General features: G+C 49.7%; 1 protein-coding gene across 1 annotated transcript in view; it reads left to right on the top strand.

Annotated features, from left to right (window-relative positions):
- The first annotated feature begins 623 nt into the window (after positions 1–623).
- UACA (uveal autoantigen with coiled-coil domains and ankyrin repeats) overlaps positions 624–11,720 on the top strand; it is a 139,669-nt gene continuing 128,572 nt past the window's right edge. Inside the window, exon 1 of the mRNA XM_073877292.1 lies at positions 624–949. The gene's annotated coding sequence lies outside the window, so the exon portion shown is untranslated. The remainder of the gene's footprint in view (positions 950–11,720) is intronic.

Below are 11,720 nucleotides of genomic sequence, written 5' to 3'. Positions count from 1 at the left end.
CTCAGTTTCCTCAAACCTAGGCGCTCAGCTTCAGATGTGGGCCAGGTGCAGAGACTCAGGGGGCAGAAGAGGGGGTACAAGCCCCCTGGTCTGTTACCACCGGGAAGTGGAGCAGTGAAAGTGAAGACAGGGCCCCAGCAATAGCGCAGCCGAGCGAGGTGGCAACATCCCTGAGAACCAGTTGCTGACATGGGAGCTGGCATCAGAGGCTTCCGCAGGCTGCTGAGGCTGTGGGCAGTGACAGCCTGTGTCCTAGGCTGCCCTGGACCTCACCTCCCGCCAAATCACGCCTCTGGTCTCCAAGACCAAGGCCAGAGTGGAAATGTGCCAGGCAAGAAGCCCGTCCTTCCTGAGGGTGCAATGGGGGCAGGAGGAGCGGCGGAAATAGCGCTCGGGGCTGAGGGGTGGACGTGCTCCAGGCCAAGGTCGGAGTGGGTGGCAGACGCGCTCGGGCAGCCTGTAGATGAGCGGGTGACCAGGGGCACCTGGATTAGCGGCCAAACAACAGAGAATCGCCACGCTCCGGATCTAGTCTGGGCAATCTTCGCCACGCCCCTCCCGCAGGCCGCGTCGGTCCCCGTCCGCACTTGCGGTCGCAGGGTTGACTCCAAGGCCTCCTGGATGCCTACTCTTCAATTTTCCCCGTCGTGACAACAAAAATAGCATTGTCTGAGCTCATCCCTGTGTCCAGCAGTCGGCCGACTCTTCCACAAACATCACGTCATCATTTAACCAGCACCGACTCCATGAAGGAAGGCGGGTCAGCTCCATCTTCCTCGCAGGAGAGGAAACCGAACTCGGCCAAGTCAGGCCGTCCATCGTCCCGGTTTGTGCGTGTAGCTCGTGTGTGACAGAGCCAGCGTTTCGGGCCCTGACTGACCCCAGGCCCTCTCGATTCTGCAGCCCAGTTATCTACAACAAGTGGGACTTCGTGCCAACACACTCAGAGGTGAGAAACGTCACACCGCTAATGCGGCAAGCCCTCACTTGCCAGGGTCAGCAAGATGGCCACGTCAGGGGCGCCTGGGTGGCTCAGTCGTTAAGCATCCGCCTTCGGTTCAGGTCATGATCCCGGGGTCCTGGGATCGAGTCCCGCGTCGGGCTCCCTCCCTGGCAGGGAGCCTGCTTCTCCCTCTCCCCGTTTGTGTTCCCTTTCTCGCTGTCAAATACATAAATAAAATCTTAAAAAAAAAAAGGTGGCCAGTGTCAGCCATCAGGAGCCCTCTGCCTCAGCCATTTTCCCTAAACAAGAGGCAAAGCTTATGTGCTAAAGCTTTATGGGGGGGGGGGGGGCAGGTAATCCCAGGGCAGAGACACTGAGAGAAAGGGGAAGTGACACAGAGAAAAGGCAATCACAAAATGGTCTGTTCTGAGCTGGCTGTGGCCCCACAAGTAAGAAAGGACCGCTCGGCCATGTTGGATATCTCTGGGGAGACACACCTGGGCTGGGGAGAAGAGTCAGGAGTCTCTCTGTGGCTTCCTCCCTGTCTCAGTCTCTTGCTGGTCAAAACCCACCCTGTGGGTCACTAACTCTATCCCTCATCCTTCCGGTTGTGTCCCTGGGCCCTCTGGGCAGCTCTGCGGCCAGCGTCAGAGGGTCCTGGAGCTGTTTCAGCTCCTCCTATCACAATGGGGTATAGTAAAGTTCATGCCTAAAGCTGGTGCTCACCCCCAGGGTGGCCGAGACAGCCTGCTGTGTTGGGAGGTGGTCGACAGTGGCAGCAGGGGCTCTCCATTGAGCAGGACCAGGAGAAGAGTTGCGGGGGGGGGGCAAGTGGGCTGCAGCAAATCTGGCTTTTCATTTCTTTCACGCTCAAGTCCAAGTTCCTTAGCATGGCATGCAACACTTTCTCTCCCTGGCGGGCGGGGGAGTGGGGGCTCAGCACCCACACACCCTGCTTCAGGGCCCCCATTAGCCCAGGAAGCTTCCAGATATGAGAAAAAGGGTACCTAAGAGGTCACAGTCCCGTGGGCTCTGTGTTTGGCGGGCAGAACCATGTTTTGGTGTAAATTAGAAAAATGAAACACTTTCTTCCCGGTCACAGCTCATGCCAGAGTGCACAGCTGGATTTCAGTGTCGTCCTTGGCCACCCGTGCACAGAGGCCTGGCCAACCACACTCGATCCCTGATGAGGAAACAGGCCCAGAGAGGTAGAGGCCCTTGCCCAAAGTCACACAGGCCGCCACCTAGGAGTCAGTTTCTGACCTAAATTTAGGACTGCCTCCTACTTCACCCCCAGGGCCCAGCTGGGCAGCCTTGAGAATGCCCTGCCCCCATCCTATACAGAAACAGTTTTTGAAATTTTCCAGATGCGTCTGGCATTGACCTCATGTTCTGGCCTGTCCTAGTACCCAAGGCCACGAGAAAAGGCCTGCTCCCCCGGCTTTCCCTTCCCCAGCCCCGCGACCTGCAGAGACTCGGCCCCTGGGGCCTTGGCCAGTGACCTCATGGTGAACGGCCGCCTGCCGACTTCCTGTTTTTATATTCTTTCCTCCTCTGCTTGTTTTATCTACTTTGTTGTTCTTTGGTCATTTTTGGTTCTCCTCCCCTAGCCCACCCTGCAAAACAAGCTTCATTTTACTGTGATTATTTTAAATCCATGTTTAGACAGGAAGAGGTTACCCCTTCTTTTTTTCCATTTGAGGAATTGGAGCTGAGTGTGTTTCTTCCCCAGCTTTCTCTCCCTCCTCATTCCCTGTGGTTTTTTTTTGTTTGTTTGTTTTTTCTTTCCCCAAATGAGACTCTTCAGGTCCCACAGCAAAGAAGAAACAGACTCAAAAGCTGTGCCCACGAGGACCGTGTGAATTCAGGATTCTGACTGTACCAGAGAATTCCCTTCCCCTGGATGCCACCGTGGGTAGAAAGGATGGGGTCTGCCAGCTTCCGCACGCTGGGGCATCCTTAGCTCCCTAAAACAAAAGACTCAGCCCCCACTTAAAAACCACGGGGGCTCTCCACTTCCACTTTAGATCAAGTCTAAATTCCTTAGAATGCATCAAAGACCCTCCAAAGAGATGCCTAAGGCCGCGCTTCTACCTTGTTCACTCTCCCTCCATCTGCTTCTCCCTCCCTCCACCCTACTCCCTCCCTTCCGGCCTCAGCCAGGCTTTGTATCCTTCCTGGACACACCCTGCTCCTTGTTGCCCCCCTTCCCCTTCCTCTGCTCCGGGACCTCTTCCTGGGGAAGGACTCGAATGCCGCCTCCTCAGGGATGCCCTCCCCAGCTTCGCCGAGTAGAATTTGTTACTCCTTCCTCTGTGTTCCTTTTGTACTTTGTCCCGGAGGGTAAATGCACCATACTTAGTAGTTAAGAACCTCATTTATATGCTCTCTTTTTCGTGGTCTTTGCCTCCCCGGAGTTACTGCCTCCTTTTGTATTATTTTCGTCTCCTCTTCTTTCTCCTTTGACCAGTCACTCGTGTTTGTATCTATTTGCTTATAAGTGTTCATCTCTGGGATCAATGGCTTTCTCTCCCATCCTGTGTGTGCTCAGGGTGTGCATGTGGGTCCGTGGTATGCATGAACATTTTGCTAACTGTCGTGCGAAGATAGAATTCCATCACTAAGGCCCGCGAAGTCAGGCTTCCGTGGGAAGGCACGCACTGCAAAGGCTGGCCACTCACGGTGTTGATCTCCCACAGGGAGCTCGTGGATCATTTAACAGGAAACCAGAACCTGGGGCAGGTGGGGAAGAAATGCTTCTGTCTTCAGGGCAGTGCTTATCAAAATAGAGTTTGGGTGGCTTAGTCGGTTAAGCGACTGCCTTCGGCCAAGGTCATGATCCCAGAGTCCTGGGATTGAGCCCCGCATCGGGCTCCCTGCTCAGCGGGAAGCCTGCTTCTCCCTTTCCCAGTCCCCCTGCTTGTGTTCCCTCTCTCGCAGTGTCTCTCTCTCTCTCTTTGTCAATTAAATAAATAAATAAAATCTTAAAAAAAAAAATAGAGTTTTGGAAACAACAATATCAGAATCACCTTGTCGGGGGGAGGGCTTTTTAAACATTTAGGTTCCTGGACCTTGACTCAAGCCTTATGAATCCAAATCTCTGGAAGTAGTCCCAGGAATCTGAATTTTAATAAACTACCAGGAGATTCTTCTGCACCAGAGTTTAAGAACCACTGATCCAGGGGCTCTGGGAGCTGTTGCTGATGCCTTGTCAAGGTCACTCGTTGTCAAACTGCAGGAATGCCTAATTTAGTGTTTGCTTTTCAGACCGCATTGGTTTGCTGTCTTTGGTGGTGTTTGAGTTATTGGAATATTGCCTCCTTTTTGAAACTTTAGACTTGCTTACTTGCTATGATGCCTACTGTTCCTGGTTCATATCCTAACTTCTTAACCATTCATTTCCACACTCCCTACCCAGCTCCTCTTCCTCCAAATGCCCCCCAGGGAGGGGCCTTGGATCTTCATCCAGATCCTGACCTTGGCCCTGTCCTTGACGTGCCATACCAGACCTGTGGCTCTCACCACGGCACACAGACATGGATGGTGTCTAGGTCAATGTTTCCAGCACAGATGCTCTTGTTAGCCCCCATCCCTGCTGGAGCTCTCCATTGGGATGGTCCCAGGCATCCCAAGTGACACATTTCTAGAACTGTTCTGTGGATCTTCCTCCTACAGTTCCTGTGTTTCTAGGAGACATCCACGAAGACACCAAACTGAATGCCTGAGGGTCATCTATCCCTGCCGAGCTAGCTGTGTCACCTTGGACCAGTTACTTACGCCTCTGTGCCTCCACTTCCTCATCTGAAATATGGACATAATGATGGTACCTACCTCACCTGGTTGTGAGGATTACACAAATTCATGCATATAAAGGGCTAAGAATGGCACCTGGCATGGTGGAAGTGCCCAGTACATGGCAGCTATTAATGATAATAATGATGACACTAACAAGTACTTAGCTATGTTTTTCTTTTTTATTATTCTAGTTTCTTCCTTCTCTCTCGCTGCCTGCCCACCAGACAGTGACAGTCCATTTTCTCTCTGTAACACTCCCTTTCTCTGATATCTGCCCTTTCTTCCCAATCACCTCTGCTCACTCTACGCTTAGTTAGAGTATCCTCATGTCATCCCTGGACTTGTCTAGGACTGATCTTCACCCAGACTCCTGTCTCCTTTCTCACCTTTGAGGTTTCTTCAAGGCAGGGTCCATGCTTCGTTCCTCCTTGTTGTCCCCCAGCACCAACTGAGTTTGGATGGCTCAGTCGGTTAAGTGACTGTTTATAGGATATGATTTATAGGATAAATAGATGAAACAATGCATGCATTGTTGATGATGGATGGGTAGATGGACAAAATCAATGCATTATGTAGAAATCTTTGAAGGGGAAAAGATGCCTTATAAATCTAGGTGGTAATGGACAGTCAGGTACTTGGGCAGGCAAACTCTGAAGAAGGTGGGATCCCCAGAAGGTGCTTCTGAACCAAAAAAAGAGCAATGGCTTCATCAATTATATTAATGTGTCTGAGGAAGCATATCTCCCAGAAGGATCTGTCAGAAGATACATCAATGTCTACCATTGATCAGTGTCCACTTATTCTCGAGGTAGAGAGACACTGGGCCTGAGGTTCAGGGTTTCCCACTGCTCGAGAGAGAGACCACTGTTGTTAGAGATATTTTATCTGCTTTTCCTGACTTGTGTGAAATATTCCCTCTGAAACTTCCCACTTCCTTTCTTCTCATTCCATCTTCTTCATGGGATGGAGCTTTTCTGATGACTAATTTAGTCTGGGGAGCTGCTAAGGATTGTTGTATCCTTGGAAAGTCCTTGCATTTTATCTTGCTAACAATATCTCATGGATGTGGTCTCCTAGGGCTGTTCCCAAGAGCCCAATCAGCTCTGGATGCACCAACAACACTGAGTTTCTGTGCATATGAAGCTGATGACCAGATCTGTGAGCAGAGTAAAGCTACCTGTACACTGTCCCGGGCAAACCTGGGAAGCCACCTAGAGTCCCAAATTGTGGGTTTCTGCAGTCCCAGAACTGTGTTCTCCAGTGACGTAAATAATGTCTGCTTGAGTTTACTCAAGGAGTCCTACCTTCACCATCCCTGTTCCTGGGAAATGTGACATAACTCATTGGAAAATCCCCTTACCAATTGGCCCTCTTGGCATTTAACTTTGATCATTCTTTCCTTGTTCACTGACTCCTGAATGAAAAAAAATGGGACAAGGATGGCAAATATAAGGCATACGAGTCCCCACTCTTCCCACCCATGTTCTTTGCACACATTACTAATGAATTATGGCTTTCTTTTCTAGTTAACTTGGACTTCAAATTCTACTCAGCATGCCTTCCATGAAGACACGACCAATCCATTAAATTTGTTAGATGAGATGTTACATATTTATCATTCCCAGTCTAAAGGTGTCTATGCACTTTTTAAAGAAGTAGTATCTCCGGGCGCCTGGGTGGTTCAGTCGTTAAATGTCTGCCTTCGGCTCAGGTCATGATCCCAGGGTCCTGGGATCTCGATTCCCGCATCGGGCTCCCTGCTCGGCGGGAAACCCTGCTTCTCCCTCTCCCACTCCCCCTGCTTGTGTTCCCTCTCTTGCTATGTCTCTCTCTGTCAGATGAATAAATAAAATCTTTAAAAAAATAAGTAAAAAAATAAAGAATTATCAATTATCTCAATTATCTATGACTATATGATACACCAACCCAAAATTCACTATGGGTCAGCACTTGAACTGAGCTCAACTGGGCCGTTCTGACTTCGTCTGGCTGCAGTCCTCAGGTAGCTTGATGAGGACTGGAGAGTCGAAACAGCCTTACTCACGTGATTCGTAATTGGAGCTGGCTGTTGACTGGGGGCCATGTGTCCCCAGCAGGCGCGCTGGCCCAGGTTTCTTCACGTGGTGTGCGTGTTCCAACGTGCTTTTCAAGTTCCGTTTGTATCACCTTTACTAAGGTCTCACCAGCCAGGCGAATCAAGCCCAGAGTCAGTGTGGAAAGAGACATGGATTCAGAGGGGCAGGGTTCATTGGGAGCCATTTCTATAACAGTCTACTCCAGATCAGGCGGCATGTCATTGATCAGAAACTTACCAAGTGCCTACTGTAGGAGCCAGGAATGGACAAAGGACAATTGACAAAGGATTGGGAAGCACTTTGAAGACTGGAAAGGTTCTGGCTAAATGCAAAGAGGGAAGAATTAAAACCACGATCTGAATCACTGCGGGTGCAATAATCCATGTGTGCGTGTGTGCGTGCATGCTAGATGGAAGAGGGGCAAATCCATTTCATGTGGATTTGTGCAGCCTAGGTTAAATGAGTAGCTCTATTGTTGTCCACTGTGATGTGTCCCTTGCAGCTTTTTTTCAGACTCTGAAATATTTAAAACAATCACATAAGTGTATTCCTTAGGACCACAAAGAGCTACTTGAGATTTTATTTCCCCCTAGAAACCTGGCCAACTCTGAGACTGAGGCTCATGCTCGCTGACTCTGATATTTCCTCCCTCCCCGCATTCCTGCCACCCACAGCTGCTCCAGTCTGAGCAAAGTTCAGAGGCCAAATACTTACGGCCCAAACAGCCTCTCCAAGGGTGATGGCAAAGAGACAACTCCACTTGTGAAAACAAACAGTCATCCTTTCCGTTTCCAGAGCCCTTGAGCTTTCTCTTCAAAGCGCATTTGTGTCCTTTCCCGCATCAGATCGTTCCCCAAACCCTTTGAGGTGGGCAGGGCGGGTAACAGAGGGGGAAACTGAGGCCCAGAGAGAGGAAGTGACTTTCCCCGTGAATGACAAGGCTGGAAGCGGAGCCCCAGCTTCCCATTCCAGATCGTGGCTTGTTCCTCAGAGCGCACCGCCGTGAACAGAGCTACATGCTCTCCTCCGCTCTAGCAAGTCTGCTCTAAAAACCCTTCTGGAGTTTTCCACTCCATACCTTCCTTGCTAATCCCCATTTTAAACTTGTTTTACTTTGCATTCACAAAGAAGGAATGAGGGGAAAACATCAGACATTTCCCCCAGGGGCCTGGCTTCTCAATCTTTTGTTGCCAGGAGTGGATAGTGAATTCTCTTTGAAGTTCCAACTTCCAGCCGGTAAATGATCCAGCCAGTGTCCTCCTGATGGAAACCAGAGGCCCAGAGCCAATTTCACTGTGACAACCCACCCTCCTTCCTCAGAACAAAATGGGATCCAGAAGAAATTCAAAATGAACATCAAGAGGAGGCTTGGAGAGGGGAATGCCATCGAAGGAAGCTTGGTGTACCCGTGATAGGAGCCCCCTTTGCCCCTTCCGCTAGAAGGTTTGGGGTGAGATGCACACCTGCTTTGATGGCACCTGTCACCTCCTTTCCCCCCAGGCTCATCTTCTTTGCGAGAGCTGACTTTCTTTATCACCACCACCACCCTGGAGCATAGGAACCTTCTAGAAAGCTGGGACTGGGCAAATATTCTGATCCTCATGGTGTAGGTCAGGGAGGGTGAGAAATAGTGAAGTCACCGCTTCTCTGCATTCCTTGTGCCTGGAAGACATGGCAGTCTTTCTGGTTGAGAAGGGAAAGGTTAGAGTCCCGAGCAGTGTGACCTTTGAGGACGCCACTACCATCCGATTAGGCTGGCATGATGGATAGAGTCTCTCTACCACCTCTGTAGTCCCCGGTGACCCAAAAGCCATGAAGGAAGGAGGCAGAAGTGGGAATTATTGAGGTGAGTGTGCGGTGGACAAACCTTTCCTTCGGGCTCCTGGAGCCCCTGTTGCTAGACTTTGAATATAAGGGGCGTGGTCAACTCTCAAAAAAAGCTTGTTGCTATGGGAAATGTGCTTTGACACTGGCATCGGGGGCTTTGACACTGGCATCGGGAAAGGTGCCTCGGGGGCTTTGACACTGGCATCGGACATCAGAGCTGGCCATGACCTCAACATAGGATCCATTCCTGGTAATTCACATGTAAGATTCAGAAAACACAAAAGACTGTCAGGAGTCACACAAGAAATGCTCGGCTGTGTTACTAAACAAATGTACCAGATGAGTGAGGAAAACAGCCGAGCAGCTGCCGCAGAAAGGGACAGTAGAGCCAGACGGGTCTGGCACCCTGGTTAACTGATGAATCAACAGGACCAGAGTAGGAAAGCACCTTCTTTAAAGCCACACAGCACATTGGCGGAACTGGAGCCCAGGATTCTCACCCGAAGGCCAGCATTCTTTTGACTTCCAGCACATTCTCTCCTCTCTTGCGACCCCCACTTGCAGTCCTCTATAAATCTGCCCCTGCCCCTCTTCCCCACCCAGCTACCTCCTCCCTCCAGGGAAGATTACTAGTTCCCGGGTTCAGCCACTAGGGGGTCCAGTTTAAGTGGTACTACTAACGTGTGGCCGGGGACCTGGGGTGGGAGGAATCTTGCCCTACTTTCTAACAAATAGGACAATTTGTGTTTCTGTGCTGAGGTTTTTGGATTGTTCTCCAGATCTCAGGGCAGAGATGTTAAGTGAGAAGTAGGTGCTATGTCACAATGGGCCGGGAAATTCCTGCAGAATGTAAAGAAACATATCCCCTTTCACTGGGGCCAGCTGGAGAGAAGGAAGGTAGAGAGATGGAACGTCAAAACATGCTAAAGGCAGGTAAATACCGACCGGTCTGATAGACGTCGCACACATTTCAAGAGTATCCAGACCTGAGGCTCTAGAAGCTGAGTAACTCCCATAAGTGACTCTGAATTAAAAGCACTTGTTTTTACAAGAAATTGTGTCTTAACTGTGCCCCCCATTCTCACGGCTGGTGTTTTCCACCATCCGAGGAATCTGGAGAGTTCCTTCCTGATCTCGGACAGTGCAAATAGCACTGCATCTGGAACCAATAGGCCTGAGCCCTGGTTCGTGGGTTGTCCATTCCCCTGCGCCACCACCTTTAATTGTGCTTCTAGTTCTTTAGGCCAGTCTCTGGGTTTCATTTTCCTAACACATGAAAATCAAGAAGCGGCAAGCAATTGGATTTCTGGGACTGTATTCAAAAAAGGCATTAAGAATTTATGCAAATATTTAGCGGCATGAATGTTCATTACAACACTGTTATTAATAGAGAAGAAAAGTTGGAATAACCTAAGTGTCCAGCAGCAGGGGACAGGTTACACAAGCTTAGTGGTTCAGGTAATAAGATAACACACAGGCATTAAAATGATGTTGATAAATGTACCTATGGCACAGAAAATGTTAGGTAAAAGAGGGGGAAATTCACAAAAGTAGTATATACGGGATGAATTCATTTTTGTTTAAAAAAGGTACATCTGTACGTATGTATAAAATATATGTTATATGTGTTTCATTATACATAGTATAACATTTATTATACATATTGTATGATGCATATTTTATATTCTGTATTGTATTATGGATAATAGCACAGATATATATTTTTACCCAGGAGAGTATCTATTCGAATGATCTAACATGGTGTTAATAGTGCAAAATATTATCCAAATTGTAGAATCCAAATTTGACTTCTGGGAAGGTATCCAAAGAAAGCATTAAGAATTTATGTTATTTACCTAGAGGGCTATTTTAATTATCCAACATAGCATTACCAGTGACTGTTTAAGTGAGATTGTGGACATTTTACCATTTTTTTTACCCTTTTTCTTGTCTGTATTTTCCAATTTTCTCTCATGAGCACTGGTGTTTTTTAAAAAGGAAAAGCAATAAAAGAAACTTTATTCTGACAAAGGCAGCGGCGGGGCGGGGAGGGGGGGTTGCTTGGCTGTGATTACTGAGGTTCGGCCATGCCCCAGAATTCTGTGCGGCGGGGGGGGGGGGGGGGAGGAGGGGGGGGGGGGGGGGGGAGCGGGGGCCGCGCTCTGGGTGGGGAGCTGGGGAGGCCAACATCTCCCTTCCACCTCGGCCTCGCCCTCTCTGTGAATACCCTCTCCGCCCAGCTCGGGCTCCACCCTGCAGTTACTCTGCCCCAGCTTTCGGCCTTATTTTCACTCACTCTTCGGACATCATTTCAAAGAAATTTCTGTTTAACCACAGCGCTCACATGAAGAATCCTACTAAAACTTAATTTTCACTACGTTTCAGCAGATGACTTAAATTAGCTACATTGGCCTCGCCGGAAGGCCCCTAAACCCCAGCTGCCGGCACAGTTGTTGCTGGTGGGCCGGATCCACCGGGAGGCAAGCTCCATTGTACACACGCACACACACACGCACACACACACGCGTGTGTGTGCGCACAAGCATGCATGCACACACAGACACGCTCGCCCCTACATCCACAAAGCCCAGCCAGGCATCAGACCGACTACATGTGCTCTCCTCTGCTTGAATTCCCAGTGTGGACTGGTCACTGAGACCAGTGGACACACTCCTCACGTAGCCCCTACTTTAGTGGCTGAAAGGCAACCACTCCGGTACCACAGTCAGTGCGTGTGTGGAGGCCAGGGAGAGATTCGGTATGACTGAGAACCCTGGACGAACTGTTCTATCCCACAGGGCGCTCAGATATTCGGGCCGCATTTGGGGGTGACCTCTGCTCTCTCCTCCTCTCTTCTGGATGCTGCTTTTCCTTTCTCTTTATCTTTCCCCTCAGGCCCACTTAAGGGAAACTCTCCCACCCCTCTTGACCCTTGGAGAACTTTGCGTGGGCTTCAGCATCTCTTGGTTGGCCCCTTGGGGGATGCCTTGATGTGCTGTTATTTTTCCTTGAATGGTTAAGGTCCCCTGAGGCCCCCTTGACCCTTGTGGGCTGGTTACACTTGGCTTAAGCCTGGACTT

Source organism: Callorhinus ursinus, unplaced genomic scaffold, assembly GCF_003265705.2.
Source record: "Callorhinus ursinus isolate GAN/ISIS: 27379988/994484 unplaced genomic scaffold, GSC_fseal_2.0 scaffold25, whole genome shotgun sequence".
Taxonomy (NCBI): Eukaryota; Metazoa; Chordata; class Mammalia; order Carnivora; family Otariidae; genus Callorhinus; species Callorhinus ursinus.
Note: the sequence above shows the minus strand (reverse complement) of the source record. Positions and strands in the feature narration are given on the sequence as shown.